The sequence below is a fragment of the Festucalex cinctus genome, chromosome 7, assembly GCF_051991245.1.
Source record: "Festucalex cinctus isolate MCC-2025b chromosome 7, RoL_Fcin_1.0, whole genome shotgun sequence".
Classification (NCBI taxonomy): domain Eukaryota; kingdom Metazoa; phylum Chordata; class Actinopteri; order Syngnathiformes; family Syngnathidae; genus Festucalex; species Festucalex cinctus.
The window spans coordinates 28,452,225-28,468,861 of record NC_135417.1 but is presented as its reverse complement, the minus strand read 5'-3'; the positions used below and the strand labels follow the sequence as shown (position 1 = coordinate 28,468,861).

The following is a 16,637-nucleotide window of genomic DNA, read 5'->3' as shown; positions in this document are numbered from 1 at the left end:
GGCGATGTAAATGACAATGCGTCAACTGTTAGCATGTATCTTAGCCAACGGCGGAGCCAGAGGGGGGGCCGGGGTGGCACGTGCCCCTGCTGAAATGTGATTGGACCCAGCAGACGCCAAATGATTGACATATCACGGCACCGGCGCAGTGACGTCGCACGCCTTGCCGATGCAGCCTGCCAGCATTTTTTTCAAGCAGACGCCTACTAATTGTTATGCCCCTCCTGAACAGTGGCTGGCGCTACTTACGACAAAGCATTATAATCCACCTCACTAGGAGTCTGGAGAAGGAGAATCATCTGTTTTAAGGAGCAGTCTCCTGAGTACCGAGAATGCATGTTGGCGTTTGGCTATATCATGTTTGTTTGCCTGTGAGACGTGAGTGACTGTTTAAAATAACTTTTATGTTCAGATTATGGGTGTCAAAATTGTCGCGTTATTATCTCGTTAACTTAAAGTGCCTTTAACGGCACTATTTTTTTTTAACGCTCGATTAACGACCACTCCTTATTTGGAAAGCCTCTACTCAGGGAATTCTAGTCATCACGCAGTAGAAACGTCCACATCAAAACTACCCAATAGAAATGCACTGGAGCTAAAATACAGTGTTTAAGGGGCAGAATATAGGTGGAGGAGCCATTTGGACTGTGTCTCACCACTACCACCCGTGCCTTGCTTTGAAAGAATGCACTCGGTTAGCCGTTGCGTTCGCACCGAGCACCAAGAGGCGTCCATGGGCACTCTGAAACCCCTGTGAGAGTAAAGAGCCGAATGGACGCCGTCTTGACAGTTGGAGTGAGCCCAATCCTATATATCTTTAAATGTGAGGCGTATTTTATTCAGCATCTCCACAAAATATCTCATCAAGGTGAAAGTGAAACGACCGATGTGTTCGCTGTAACAGTAGAGCGGCCTCAGCTGCGTCTCGCATCCGAGAACTTAACAAAATAAAAGCGTCCAACGTCATTAAAAGGAGTCACTATAACACAATTTAGCAGTAATAAATTAAATGATACTGCCTAATGTGTGGGGATTGGCGTCAAGTTGTATTTTACAATTTTAAAATGTGCAGAAACTCGCAAGTTACTTATTGTTTAAAATTACAGAGCTATTAATATGAAAAGAACACATCGGTCGTTTCTGGTTCCTATGCAGTAAAAATTCGTCATTTTACAATGCACATCCTATTTCACTTAACAAAATAAAAGCCTAGCGCGAATGCATATATTTGTGGGGATTGTGTTGTATTTTACAGTTTTAAAAATGTGCATAATTTCACAAGTTACTTCATGTTAAAAATTAGGCAGCTCCTAATATGAAAAGAGAAATGCATTGAGCTTTCACTATTGTCTTACAAATGCAATTATACCATGTTGTAGTGATAGAAAAATGACCAAAACAAATCAGTCACGCTTTGGTTTGGTTTTACAGTACAGCACATATTTTATTTTTGTATTTTTTTAAACTTTTTTTTTCTTGAATTGTTATGAAATTACTCTATCAATGAATTTTTAAATTCTTTTAATTGAATTGTTATGAAATTACTCTATCAATGACTAAAAAAAATAAAACCATATTGAAATTGTACATTTTATTGTAAATGTATGTATAACTTTAGATATAAAATGTGCAATTAATGTGTGATTAATAGTCAGCTAATTATTGAAGTAATGCGATTAATTATGATTACAAATTTTAATCCACTGACACTTCTAGTTCAGATAGATTGTTTTGGACGGACATCGATAAGCAACGTAGTTTTCTGCAAGCTAAAAATAAGTATGTTGTTGTTGTTATGCAATACAATAGCACCCTCCAATGGTTGAAAGTTCAAACAGACACTAACTGACGTTTGCATTTACAGGTAGAAGTGGAGGATTTATTAACATTATTATTAATTAATCACATTAATAAATTATGTGGTTGTAAATGAAGTAGTAGTTGGAGTAATAAATTAATTTTTCATAGGGTGTGTGGAAAATGAAACGACAAGGAGAGTTTGGCACTTAGGATCTTTAGTCATACTGTAATACAAATTTGCATTATGTCCATATTATAATGTTATGTTGATAAAAGTACTGTAATTGCATGAATACAGTATCTGCGTGTGCGTGCAAGTTCATTCAAGTTAAACAGTGCTGAATTATTTTTTTTGTACATTTTATACATTCTTAATAAATGGCACATTATGTGCAAAAATCTCCCCTGTGCTTAATATGTACTTAAATATATTTGAACTTCGATAGAGACTCCGATTGAAATAAATTTTCATGAAAACAAATTTGGCATCATCTTTGGATGAAGTATCCTTGCCCCCCCCCCTGGCCCCCCTATTTATAAAAGTCTGGCTCCGTCACTGATCTTAGCAAATACTGTATTTTGTTTACAAGTCTTGCTCAAGCACTTGTGAAGCTCGAGACCTGAAGCTATATTCGTTGCTGAATATTCATCGGACTACTACTACGTTATTCATCACATATGGTGTGGAAGGGAAAACCCAAATTGGTGGAAGTTATGCGGGTCTAAGTGTCAGCTGGCCGTGCAGCTTCAAGCAGTGAAGGGCTTGATAAGCCACACACTCACGGTGAAAAGTTGACGTTACGGTTTAGTTTATTAAGGGAATTTTATTGATGTTACAAAAATGTAAATGGCCGTAGAATGAGACATCAGGGAAGGAACGTAAATGATCTTATAATGTGATCTTTTGTGGTTGCTCAGCAAAATGGAAAAAAAGAAGAAGAAAACAACCATGGAACTTTGTTGGACATAAATAATTGTCCAGTTTAATTACATACTAGGGGTGTTAAAAAAAATCGATTCGGCGATATATCGCGATACTACATCGCGCGATTCTCGAATCGATTCAATAATAGGCAAAATCGATTTTTTTTTTTTTTTTTTTTTTTTTTTTTTTTTTTTAGGATTCACACCTTAAGCATGGAAGAATGTTATATGAACGGAACATTAAGCCTTAATATTTTATTTTAATGCTGTTTAAACATGAAACAGATTACAACCTCTATAAGACTGAAATTTCAGATAAATAAATAATACATTTTCATATAAATCTTACACTCTACAAGCTTACTGATTAGTATTTTCTAAATTTGAATGAAAAAAAATCGCAACAATCGACTTATAAATTCGTATCGGGATTAATCGGTATCGAATCGAATCGTGACCTGTGAATCGTGATACGAATCGAATCGTCAGGTACGAGGCAATTCACACCCCTATTACATACCCTAGGGTTTGTATTTTAACCATCTTAGCATATAAATTAAGTAACTATAAATAATATTAAATGACCAACAACAACTTGAGTTAGTCATCTTCAAATGACCTATTGACACAGATTGCGCATTGGCACAAGTTTATACATGGCCGCTCATTCAGTTTTCAGGTGCATCTACCTTTAACATAGTTTGTTCTCTTCCAAGAGCAGTGCCCCGGCTCGAGTATTGCCTCTGGAGCTGGGGGGAGTGATCATCCTGGCCATTCATTCAACATCGCAGCAAACCTGTCCTGGACGACAAACTCTGCGGCAGTGGTGAAGAAGGCCCAGCAACTTCCTGAGGCTTCTCACGAGGGAGATCCTCAACACCCCTTCTACCGCTCCTGCGTAAAGAGTCTGCTGACCTACAGCTACGCCATCACAGTGTGGTACATGTACTGAGGCAGAGAGTAAGGGTTTGTAGAGAGTATAAAAGGACAGCAGAGAAGATCATCGGCTGCTCTCCTGAACATCTACCACTTCCGCTGCCTCAGTAGAGCTCAGAACATTATTAAGGACTCTTTTCACCAAGGTCACCATCTCTTTGACCGGTTACCCTCAAGCAGGGGTTACAGGTCATTAAAATCAAGAACAAACAGATTCAACAACAGTTTTAGTCCAAGAGCGATTGCAGGACTCAACTCATCCTCATCATTTCAATGACTTTTTTTTTTTTTTTTTTTTTATTGTGCACTTTACACTTCTAGGAACTTTATTATCACAATGTGTATGTTTAATCTGCCCTTTTAATTACTTTTTATTTATTCCATATTGTATGTTGATCATTATTTTAATTTTCCATGAGGGAGCAACAAAATCTTGTTCGTATCTTAATGTTACATTGACAAAAAAAGGCTATTCTTTTTTTTTTTTCTTTTTTTTATACTTTATTTTTCCTCAACAGTTTTCAAATATAACAATCATTAAGAACAAAATAAAACATAAGCAAGAAAAATAAATAAAATGAAAACACGTAACAAGGGCTCTGGAATCATCCTAAATATTTAACCAGCTCAATCAGTTCAGTGGTGTGATCTGTTTGTCCATTCCTTGTCGTTGCATAAACAATGTCCACTTCATCTATTTTTCATGGCAAATGACTTCTTCCAGTCTTAACCTATGTGTTAGTAGTTCCATGTCGTATATCAGGCCCACTATTTTGGACCAGTCCTCAAGTGTCGGGGGTCCAGGGCTGAGCCACTTCTTTGTAATGGCCTTTTTACACGCAGCCATCATTATCTTAAGAAGGTACCCATCTTCCTTTAATACAGAATCTGCTGACAAGCAGCCTAGATACAGTACCTCACATGAAAATATTATATTGTAGCCCAGAATCCCTTTAATGGCATTACACACATTTTTCCAAAAAGACACCACCTTTGGGCATAGCCAAAAGACATGTGCGTGGCCCACGTTGACTGCACCACATCGGCGCTAACATGGCTGCACTACCTTGGGACATTTATGTTTAATTTTAGGTGTAATCAAACCTAATTCTGTTCTTCCAACAGTGCTCACTCCACACACGAGAGGATGTTGTGGAGTCCTGTGTTTTTATCACACTTAACCATTCAGATTCTGTAATTAGGGCCCGAGCAGCGACTGCTGCGAGGTCCCGATTGTTTTTTGTTCGAATTATTATTATTATTATTATTATTATTATTATTATTATTATTAGGGCCCGAGCAGCGGCGGCGGCGGTGCCGCTGCGAGGCCCTATTGTTTTTCAAGGAATTCTTATTAGGGCCCGAGCAGCGACCACTGCGAGGTCCCTATTGTTCCTGAAGGAATTTTTATTAGGGCCCGAGCAGCGGCCGCTGCGAGGTGCCTATTGTTAATGAAGGAATTCTTATTATTAGGGCCCGAGCAGCGGCGGCACCGGCGGCGGTGCCGCTGCGAGGCCCTATTGTTTTTGTAGGAATTCTTCTTCTTATTATTATTAGGGCCCGAGCAGTGACCGCTGCGAGGTCCCTATTGTTCCTGAAGGAATTCTTATTATTATTAGGGCCCGAGCAGTGGCGGCGGCGGTGCCGCTGCGAGGCCGTATTGTTTTTCAAGGAATTCTTATTAGGGCCCGAGTAGCGACCGCTGCGAGGTCCCTATTGTTCCTGAAGGAATTCTTCTTATTATTATTCTTTTTATTAGGGCCCGAGCAGCGGCGGCGGCGGTGCCGCTGCGAGGCCCTATTGTTTTTCAATGAATTCTTATTAGGGCCCGAGCAGCGACCGCTGCGAGGTCCCTATTGTTCCTGAAGGAATTCTTATTAGGGCCCGAGCAGCGGCGGCGGCGGTGCCGCTGCGAGGCCCTATTGTTTTTGTAGGAATTCTTCTTCTTATTATTATTAGGGGCCGAGCAGTGACCGCTGCGAGGTCCCTATTGTTCCTGAAGGAATTCTTATTATTATTAGGGCCCGAGCAGTGGCGGCGGCGGTGCCGCTGCGAGGCCGTATTGTTTTTCAAGGAATTCTTATTAGGGCCCGAGTAGCGACCGCTGCGAGGTCCCTATTGTTCCTGAAGGAATTCTTCTTATTATTATTCTTTTTATTAGGGCCCGAGCAGCGGCGGCGGCGGTGCCGCTGCGAGGCCCTATTGTTTTTCAATGAATTCTTATTAGGGCCCGAGCAGCGACCGCTGCGAGGTCCCTATTGTTCCTGAAGGAATTCTTATTAGGGCCCGAGCAGCGGCAGCGGCGGTGCCGCTGCGAGGCCCTATTGTTTTTGTAGGAATTCTTATTAGGGCCCGAGCAGCGGCGGCACCGGCGGCGGTGCCGCTGCGAGGCCCTATTGTTTTTGTAGGAATTCTTTTTATTAGGGCCCGAGCAGCGGCGGCGGCGGTGCCGCTGCGAGGCCCTATTGTTTTTCAAGGAATTCTTATTATTCTTTTTCTTTGTTATTATTCTTTTCCGCAAACAATCACATTTTTGAGACACTAAACGTGAACGAAAACTCACCAAACTTTACACGCAGATTGGGCCTGGCGAAAAATTTGATATTTTAAAGTCGCCATACATGATAACAGAAAAATGGCTCTGTAGCGCCACCTACATAGCTTAAACGGATCCCTGTCCCGCTACGATTGTCCGACGGCTATGAAAATTGTGTGGCACCTGTAGCATATCCAGATGAACAAAAACCTCTTTGATATGTGTGTGTGACATTTTTATGAAGCTTTTGGAAATGTATGATTCAGCTAGATTTGTAAAAATTGGGATACCTATCAGCCTAAGACTGACAAAAAACTTTCTAAAGCCATATGCTAAACCAAACAGGAAGTCTGCCATTTTGATTTACTTTGCTATTTGTAGCCATTTTTGGGGGCCTTTTATAGGCCTCATATTTTCTACAAAACTTATCAGATTGTCTTCATTCTTTGGGGTGTTTCCTCTGAAGATATTTAAGATGAAAAGTTATTGACATTTTTTGTCACGCCTTTGCTCTAGCGATGCATTGTTTGCAAAGAAAAATGTTTTTTTTTTAGTCTAAACATGAGCGAAAACTCAACACTTTGCACACAGATCAGACCTCTCAAGAACATAAATATTTTAGAGATTTGTTGTACAATTTGTAATAAATGGCTCAATAGCGCCCTCTAGACATTTTTATGAAGTATTTCCGATTATATGATTCAGCTCGATGTGTGAATATTTGGAGGCACACCTATCAGCCTAATACCTACAAAAATTATTCTATAGCCATGTGCCAAACCATTTTGATTTTATTTTGTTAATTGTGCATCATTTTTGGCCTTTCCATGAAACTTTGCAAGCACAAAGCATGGCAAAAACATTTACAATTTAGACGGTTTCCTGTGAAACAGTACCCCAACATGCCAGTACCCCAACGTGGCCCAGGTTGCGAGGGCCCTTTATAGCCGCTCGCAGCTCTAGTTATTCTTCTTCTTCTTCTCCGCAAACAATCGCATTTTTGAGACACTAAACGTGAACGAAAACTCACCAAACTTTACACGCACATCAGGCCTGGCGAAAAATTTGATATTTTAAAGTCGTCATACATGATAACAGAAAAATGGCTCTGTAGCGCCACCTACATAGGTTTAACGGATCCCTGTCCCGCTACGATTGTCCTACGGCTACGAAAATTGTGTGGCACCTGTAGCACATCCAGATGAACAAAAACCTCTTTGAAAGTTGTACCCTAAAATAGACAGGAAGTGAGGTATGATCATTTGAATGTCCAATTTTGGCCTATTTTTGCACATTTACAGGGGTCATACTTTTGCCCACTTCTCCTACACGGTTAACCCGATTGAGTTCAAACTTGAGATGTACCATCTCAACACCTGGGACAACACCATGGTAAAAAATCTAAAGTTTTTGACATACTATATGACGGCGGCGGGGCATCAAATTTAGAGTTTCAAAATTCGTACTTAACGTAGTATTGCCGGTTGTACGTTTAACCTAGAGCTACGAAAATTGGTACACATATGTAACAGACTATGATCTACAAAAAAGTCTGTTGGTGCCATATGCTAAACCCAACAGGAAGTCCGCCAGAGGCGGGGCATCAAATTTTGCATTTCAAAATTCTTACTTAAAGAAGCATTCGTACGTTTCACCTAGATGTAACAACTATTGCCTAAGTTCCACTCTACCCTCTAATTTTTTTTTAAGTTTGCTTCTCCTAAAGCAAATTCTCTGCAGTGCATGAATATTCCACTGCCCAGACAGGATCCAAGCCTGGTCAGCTCCACAGGTGGTCACCCAGCCACCAACAAAACTCTTTTGAAGCCGCTGACCAGGTGACAAAGGAATTTAAGCGTCTGCCGAAGGAGTGTATTCAAGCAGTCTTCTCGGAGCCCGAACAAATGGCTCCACAATGGCTTGGAATACACAAATGACCGATCAAAGGAATGTTCATGACTTCTTATCAATCACAAAAGGATATTCTGGCGCCTCGCCCTTCCTGGAACGTCTAGATGGAGCAATAGCACCGCCAAGTGGTGAAACTTGGAACTATCCTTAGTGACAATTCACATAAGTAACCGCATTTTACACATTTATACCATGATAATTCTTGACAGACAACTGAACTACGAATGATTCATGTTATATCTTTGTGTGTATGAACATCCTATTTAATGTGTACTCCATAAAGAATGAAAGATAATCAATATCTCTCAGTTCAGTCAGATTAGACAAGTAGAAGTTACCTCACAAGTTAGTTTATGATGCATTAATTACGATGTGTGCTAAACGGGTTGTGTGGGAAAACTGATTTGCCAGACTGACCAAATTTAATGCCAAATTATTAATCTCTTTAATAATTTTCCTCTTAAAGTCTGCCCGAGCGAACAGAAGGGTGTGCCATCACCTGCTGAAGCCCCACCCAGAGACTTTAAAAGGACGAGCAGACCTCTGCTCGCTCTCTTGCTTCTTCTTCCGCTCTCCCGCCTCTTCCAAAAACTCTGTTGCACGACCTGCAAGTGGCCCAGCCTGCTGCGAACTCTTTGTTCCAAGAAACTTGCCAACCACGTGGCCCTTTTCTTTTCTGGCAGGATCTGTTAACGAGAGCGGATCCTTGCTCCACGCCACGCCAAAGCAGGTGCAAACTGCAACGCTGACTAAAGACTCTTTTGTTTTTTTTTGGGTTTTTTTGGTTGTTTTTTTCCACCATCGGTGCTTGCCCGCCCGACTCCGCGGCCCCCGGCGTAAACTTGCAACGTAGGCTGTGGACCTAAGCCGCGCACCTCACGTGCTATTCGGTGGCGCTCCGCCGCAGTGCCAACGCACCTCCAACAGCTGGCCTTCCCCGTACGCAGGCGCGTACTGACCGAGCTGCAACACCTGAACTCGGACAGCTGCCCAGCAGAACCAACCTCGGCGAGAATCAACCTCGCCGGATCGCCGGCCAATCAAGGCACGAGCCGCGCAACTACGCCAGGCCCGCGAGCGGCTTTCCCGTGCTCACCTGTGGAATAAACTTTTTTTTTATTTTATTTTCTTGCCTTTTTGGAACGAACATTGACTCTTTTTCCCCCTTTTTTTGAAGACCTTTCTGCTCGTTCGACGCAAACGATACTCGTAAGTCTGCATTTGATTCCCAAATTGGTACCACTGCGTGCAACTTACGTTTGAAACATCTCACAGATCTGGCAGGTCAAATTTCTCTTTTCCTTATTTCCTCATTCATTCGCATTCCTTCCTTATTTTCATTCACTTTATTTTGATTCCTTTTCTTCTGACGGTAGAATAGTTAGATAGGCAGTGTTTTGATTCTGTAGTGTAGCAATCGTGAATAAATGCATGTTTTACGAACCTTATTCCGCCTAAGTCATCTGTGTTTCCGAGTGGATTATTATTCTTTTGTTAGTACAACGAACCACTGAATATCGAGTGTGGCGACTTTAGATTATCAATGACTGATGAAAGAAGGATTTTGGTCGTTGTTTGCTCCTGGTAACCCAAAGCAAAAACAACGTCGTGCCTCAGAGGTTATCGAGGTAAATACAATTTAACTCTGTAACGTCCAGATTATTAATTCGTCCAAAAGACGACCCAATTATCGCTACATAGAGTTACCAAAATTTGAAGACATATGTAACAGGCCTCGAGGTACAAAAAACTCTTTTTGAACCATGTGCTAAACCTAACAGAAAATCCGCCATTTTGATTTACTTTGGAACGTGTTGCCATTTTTTTGGCCATTTCATAGGGGTCTCATTTTAACGAACTCCTCCTACAGAGTTCATCCGATCATCTTCAAACTTGGTGTGATTCATCTTAAGATGTTGACGATGAAAATTTATTGAAAGCTTTTTATTTCGTCGCACGCTGTTGTCGTGGCATGCACTTGTTTGCAAAGGGAAAAAAAATCCTTCTTAATGAAGCATTCCCAGTTGTACGAAGCAGCTAAAGCTACGAAAATTTGGAGACATATGTAACAGCCCACGATATACAAAAAAGTCTCTTGGTGCCATGTACTAAACCCAACAGGAAGTCCCCCAGGGGCCGGGCATCACATTTTGTGCTAAAAAAAAACAACAACTCCTCTTTAACGAAGCATTCACGGTTGTACGTTTCACCTAGAGCTATGATAATTTGGAGGCATACATAAGAGCCCACGATGTACAAAAAAAGTCTCTTGGAACCAAGTGCTAAACCAAACAGGAAGTCTGACATTTTGATTTACTTTGGTATTTGTAGCCACTTTTTGGGGCCTTTTATAGGGGTCATATTTTCTGCAAAACTTATCACATCGTCTTCATTCTTTGGCATGTTTCATCTTAAGATATTTAAGATGAAACGTTATTGAATTATTTTATTTTGTCACACGCCTTTGCTGTAGCGATGCATTGTTTGCAAAGATATTTTTTTTTTGAGAGTCTAAACATGGGCAAAAACTCACAAAATTTTGCACACAGATCAGATCTCTCACGAACATGAATATTTTATAATTTGTTGTGCAATTTGTAATAAATGGCTCAATAGCGCCGTCTCGATATTTTTATGAAGTATATCCGATTATATGGTTCAGCTAGATGTGTGAATATTGGGAGGCATACCTATCAGCCTAATACCTCCAAAAATTATTCTATAGCCATGTGCCAATCCATTTTGATTTTATTTTAATTATGCAGCATTTTTGGCCTTCCATGAAACTTTGCAAACACAAAGCATGTCAAAAACATTTACAATTTAGACGGTTTCCTATGAAACAGTACCCCAACATGCCAGTTCCCCGACATGCAAATACCCCAACGTGGCCCGGGTTGCAAGGGCCCTTTATAGCTGCTCGCAGCTCTAGTTAGGGCCCGAGCAGCGGCGGCACCGGCGGCGGTGCCGCTGCAAGGCCCTATTGTTTTTGTAGGAATTCTTCTTATTAGGGCCCGAGCAGCGACCGCTGCGAGGTCCCTATTGTTCCTGAAGGAATTCTTATTAGGGCCCGAGCAGCGGCGGCGGCGGTGCCGCTGCGAGGCCCTATTGTTTATGTAGGAATTCTTCTTATTATTAGGGCCCGAGCAGCGACCGCTGCGAGGTCCCTATTGTTCCTGAAGGAATTCTTATTAGGGCCCGAGCAGCGGCGGCGGCGGTGCCGCTGCGAGGCCCTATTGTTTATGTAGGAATTCTTCTTATTAGGGCCCGAGCAGTGGCGGCGGCGGTGCCGCTGCGAGGCCCTATTGTTTTTGTAGGAATTCTTCTTATTAGGGCCCGAGCAGCGGCGGCGGCGGTGCCGCTGCGAGGCCCTATTGTTTTTGTAGGAATTCTTATTATTATTATTAGGGCCCGAGCAGCGACCGCTGCGAGGTCCCTATTGTTCCTGAAGGAATTCTTATTAGGGCCCGAGCAGCGACCGCTGCGAGGTCCCTATTGTTTTTCGTTCGAATTATTATTATTATTAGGGCCCGAGCAGCGACCGCTGCGAGGTCCCTATTGTTTTTGTAAAAATTCTTCTTCTTCTTCTTCTTCTTCTTCTTCTTCTTCTTCTTCTTCTTCTTCTTTATTCTCCGCAAACGATCGCGATTTTGGGTACCTAAACATTCACGAAAACTCACCGAACTTTGCGCACTCTTCCTTGGGACCATGTAGCTAAAATGTACAGGAAATGAGCTATGAATTTTTTAATGTCCAATTTTGGCCTATTTTGGCACATTCACTGTGGTCATGCTTTTTCCCCCTTTGCAAACATTTTTCATCCAGTTGACTTCAAAATTGGCATTTATCATCTCAAGACCTGAGACAACAACTGGGCAAAAAACCTTGACTTTTTGAAATACTATATGACGGGGGCGGGGCATCAAATATTGCCTTTAAAATTTCATTTGTCCAGAAAGAGCAAATGCTTAATAACTCCCATGTTCAAGCTCCAAAAAATCTCAAACTTCTCAGGCAATGTAATAGTCACGGCCTGAAAACATCTATATGATAAAATTCAGTTATACATATAGCGCCACCTAGTGGTAACAATAAATGTCATACTTTACGTTTTTAGCTACTGCGCTGAGCTCGTTGAAGGAATCTAGTTGAAAATTGGTCAGAAAAGCCTTAAGATGTTGATCATGCCCCACACCGAATATTGTAACTTTTCGCCAAAGGGCGTGGCCGCTACGATGCCGCAAAGTTTGAAGATTTTTCGTGACAATAAAAGCTGCATTAACTTGACCGAGATGATCCTATCTTCTCAAAATTTCACATTTTTGATGAGAGTCCAGCCCTAAAGACATCTATGAACTTATATTTCATCTTACTGATAGCGCCACCTAGTGGCAATTTTTTTTCTTACGAATTTTCTTCTACGTTTTTGTCCAAACACGTTAACTGGACCTACCTCAGATTTGCTCAGATGAGGGTTTTGGCCTTCATGATGTCACAACACGAAGTTTGTGAGTTTTCGTGAATTGCTGTGGGCGTGGCTAAGCGCTGTTCGCCAAGAAAACAACGCCGGTTTTGAGGGTCTAAACATGCACAGAAACTCATGAAACTTGGCACACACATCTGGCCTGGTAAAATGAGCAATATTTTAATGTTGATTGTGCTATTTTTACAAAAATGACTCAATAGCGCCCCCTAGAAAATTTTAATGAAGCAGCCCCGGTTGTACGTTTAAGCAAGATCTCCGAAAATTTTTAGGTTTATGAGGGAGCCCAAGACCTACATAAAAGTCTCTTGGACCTATATGCTAAAATGAACAGGAAGTGAGCTACGAATTTTTGAATGTCCCATTTTTGATGATTTTTGCACATTTACAGGGGGCATACGTTTGCCCACTTCTTCTCCACGTTTCATCCGACTGAGTTAAGACTTGACCTGGACAATGTCAAGACCTGAGCCAACGACAGGGGGGAAAATCTTGACTTTTCGAAATACTATATGATGAGGGCGTGGCATCAAAATTTGTGTTTCGCAATGAAAAAGGATATGCTTGATAACTCCCCGGTACATGCTCCAAAAAATCCCAAACTTGACATGTATGTTTATCGTCAAGGCCTGAAGTTATCTCTATGACAACATTCAGTTATATATGCAGCGCCACCTAGCCCTTGAGGCATAAAAAAAAAAATACCCCACATACGGTATTTTGTACAAAAAATGTAAACTCATTCTAAGTGTGATAACTCAGTCATTTATGAATATTCTTTTAGTTTCCACCACTCAAAATGTTCACTGGCATCAGACTTATCCAAACATATATATATTTTTATTTATTTTTGATAGCCTCTATGGACATTAAAAGCAATATCGTGAATGAAGGATATGCTTAATAACTCCACGGTACATGCTCCAAAAAAAATCCCACACTTGACATGTATGCTTATAATCAAGGCCTGAAGGTATCTCTATGACAACATTCAGTTATAAATACAGCGCCACCTAGCCCTTGAGGCTTATATAAAAAAAAAAATAAATACCCCACATACGGTATTTTGTACAAAAAATGTACACTCATTCTAAGTGTGATAACTAAGTCATTTATGAATATTCTTTTAGTTTCCACCACTCAAATTGTTCACTGGCTTCACACCGATCCAAACGTATGTACGTTTCCATTTTGTTTTATTCATTTTTGATTGCCCCTTTGGACAATAAAAGTAACATTGTGCAATGAGTACAACGAGCGATGATGTGTATATACACTTTTACAAAAAAATACCAATCAGGGCAACTCATTGCCTAAAAATAAAAAAGGACGCTGATTTTTGCAGGTCTTAACAATCACCAAAACCCGTTGAGCTTGACACACACACTGGCAAAAAAATATTCTACATGTAAACGTTTATTATGCCATTTTCAAAGAAATTTTGCTTCAAATATGCCAGTACCCCAATGTGCCAGTACCCCAACGTGCAAGTACCCCAACGTGCAAGGACCCCAACGTGGCCCGGGCTGCGAGGGCCCTTTATAGCTGCTCGCAGCTCTAGTTATTATTATTATTATTAGGGCCCGAGCAGCGACCGCTGCGAGGTCCCTATTGTTCCTGAAGGAATTCTTATTAGGGCCCGAGCAGCGGCGGCGGCGGTGCCGCTGCGAGGCCCTATTGTTTTTGTAGGAATTCTTCTTATTATTATTCTTATTATTATTCTTCTCCGCAAACAATCGCATTTTTGAGACACTAAACGTGACCAAAAACTCACCAAACTTTACACGCACATCAGGCCTGGCGAAAAATTTGATATTTTAAAGTCGCCATACATGATAACAGAAAAATGGTTCCTTAGCGCCCCCTACATAGGTTAAACGGATCCCTGTCCCGCTACGATTGTCCGACGGCTATGAAAATTGTGTGGCACCTGTAGCACATCCCAATGAACAAAAACCTCTTTGAAGTGTGTACCCTAAAATAGACAGAAAGTGAGGTATGAGTATTTAAATGTCCAATTTTTGCCAATTTTTGCACATTTACAGGGGTCATACTTTTGCCCGCTTCTCCTACACGGTTAACCCGATTGACTTCAAACTTGGGATGTACCATCTCAACACCTGGGACAACATCATTGTGAAAAATGAAAAGTTTTTGATATACTATATGACGGCGGCGGCGCATCAAATTTAGAGTTTAAAAATTCTTACTTCACGAAGCATTGCCGGTTGTACGTTTAATCTAGAGCTACAAAAATTGGTACACATATGTAACAGGCTATGACCTACAAAAAACTCTTTTTGAACCATATGCTAAACCTAACAGGAAGTCCACCATTTTGATTTATTTTGGAACGTGTTGCCATTTTTTCGGCCATTTCATTGGGGTCTTATTTTAACGAACTCCTCCTACAGTGTTTATCCGATCATCTTCAAACTTGGTGTGATTCATCTTAAGATGTTGAAGATGAAAAGTTATTGAAAGCTTTGTATTTCGTCGCACGCTGTTGTCATGGCATGCACTGTTTTTAAAGGAAAAAAATATATCCTTCAAGAAGCATTCCCATTTGTACGAAGCAGCTAGAGCTATGAAAATTTGTAGACATATGTAACAGCCCAAGATGTACAAAAAAGTCTCTTGGTGCCCTGTGCTAAACCCAACAGGAAGTCCCCCAGGGGCCGGGCATCACATTTTGAGCTAAAAAACTCCTCTTTAACAAAGCATACCCGGCTGTACGTTTCACATAGAGTTACCAACATTTGTAGAGGTGTATAACAGCCCTCGAGGTACAAAAAACTCTTTTTGAACCATATGCTAAACCTAACATGACGTCCGCTATTTTGATTTACTTTGGAATGTGTTGCCATTTTTTTTGGCCATTTCATAGGGGTCATATTTTAACAAACTCCTCCTACAGAGTTTATCCGATCATCTTCAAACTTGGTGTGATTCATCTTAAGATGTTGAAAATGAAAAGTTATTGAAAGTTTTTTATTTCGTCACACGCTGTTGTCGTGGCATGCACTTTTTGCAAAGGAAAAAAAATCCTTCTTAATGAAGCATTCCCAGTTGTACGAAGCAGCTAGAGCGACGAAAAATTGTAGACATATGTAACAGCCCAGGATGTACAAAAAAGTCTCTTGGTGCCATGTGCTAAACCCAACAGGAAGTCCCCCAGGGGCCGGGCATCACATTTTGAGCTAAAAAACTCCTCTTTAACGAAGCATTCCCGGTTGTACGTTTCACCTAGCGCTATGATAATTTGCAGGCATACATAAGAGCCCGTGATGTACAAAAAAAGTCTCTTGGAACCATGTGCTAATCAAAACAGGAAGTCTGCCATTTTGATTTATGATGGGATTTGTTGCCATTTTTTGTGGCCTTTTTCAGGGGTCATATTTTAACGAACCCCTCCTACAAAATTTATCCGACTGTCTTCAAACTTGGTGTGTTTCATCTTAAGATGTTTAAGATGCAAAGTAATCGAAAGTTTTTTATTTTGTAACACGCTGTTGCCATAGCAATGCATTGTTTGTCAAGTGCTGCTTTTTTTTTTTTTATACACATGAAAACTCATGAAACTTTGCAAACACATCAGACTTGTCATGAACATGAATTTTCAGAGATTTATTGTGCAATTTGCAATAAATAGCGCCCTCTAGACATTTTTATGAAGCATTTCCGATTGTATGATTATGCTAGACCTACAAAAAAGTATTATGTAGCCATTTGCCAAACCAAAGAGGAAGTCCGCTATTTTGATTTTATTTTGGGAAATATACATCATTTTTGGCCTTTTTCATTAAACTTTGCACAGAAAAGGCATGGAAAAAACTAACATTTTAAATGGTCCTTGTTCCATGTAACAGTTGTCAAGTGCTGCTTTTTTTTTTTTTTTTATACACATGAAAACTCATGAAACTTTGCAAACACATCAGACTTGTCATGAACATGAATTTTCAGAGATTTATTGTGCAATTTGCAATAAATAGCGCCCTCTAGGCATTTTTATGAAGCATTTCCGATTGTATGATTATGCTAGACCTA

The 16,637-nt window shown here is 40.7% G+C and overlaps 1 protein-coding gene across 5 annotated transcripts in view; it reads right to left on the bottom strand.

The window, feature by feature from the left end:
* The window catches only part of LOC144021954 (CUB and sushi domain-containing protein 3-like), a 1,200,535-nt gene that overhangs the window by 429,299 nt on the left and 754,599 nt on the right, over positions 1-16,637 (bottom strand). The window lies entirely within an intron of this gene.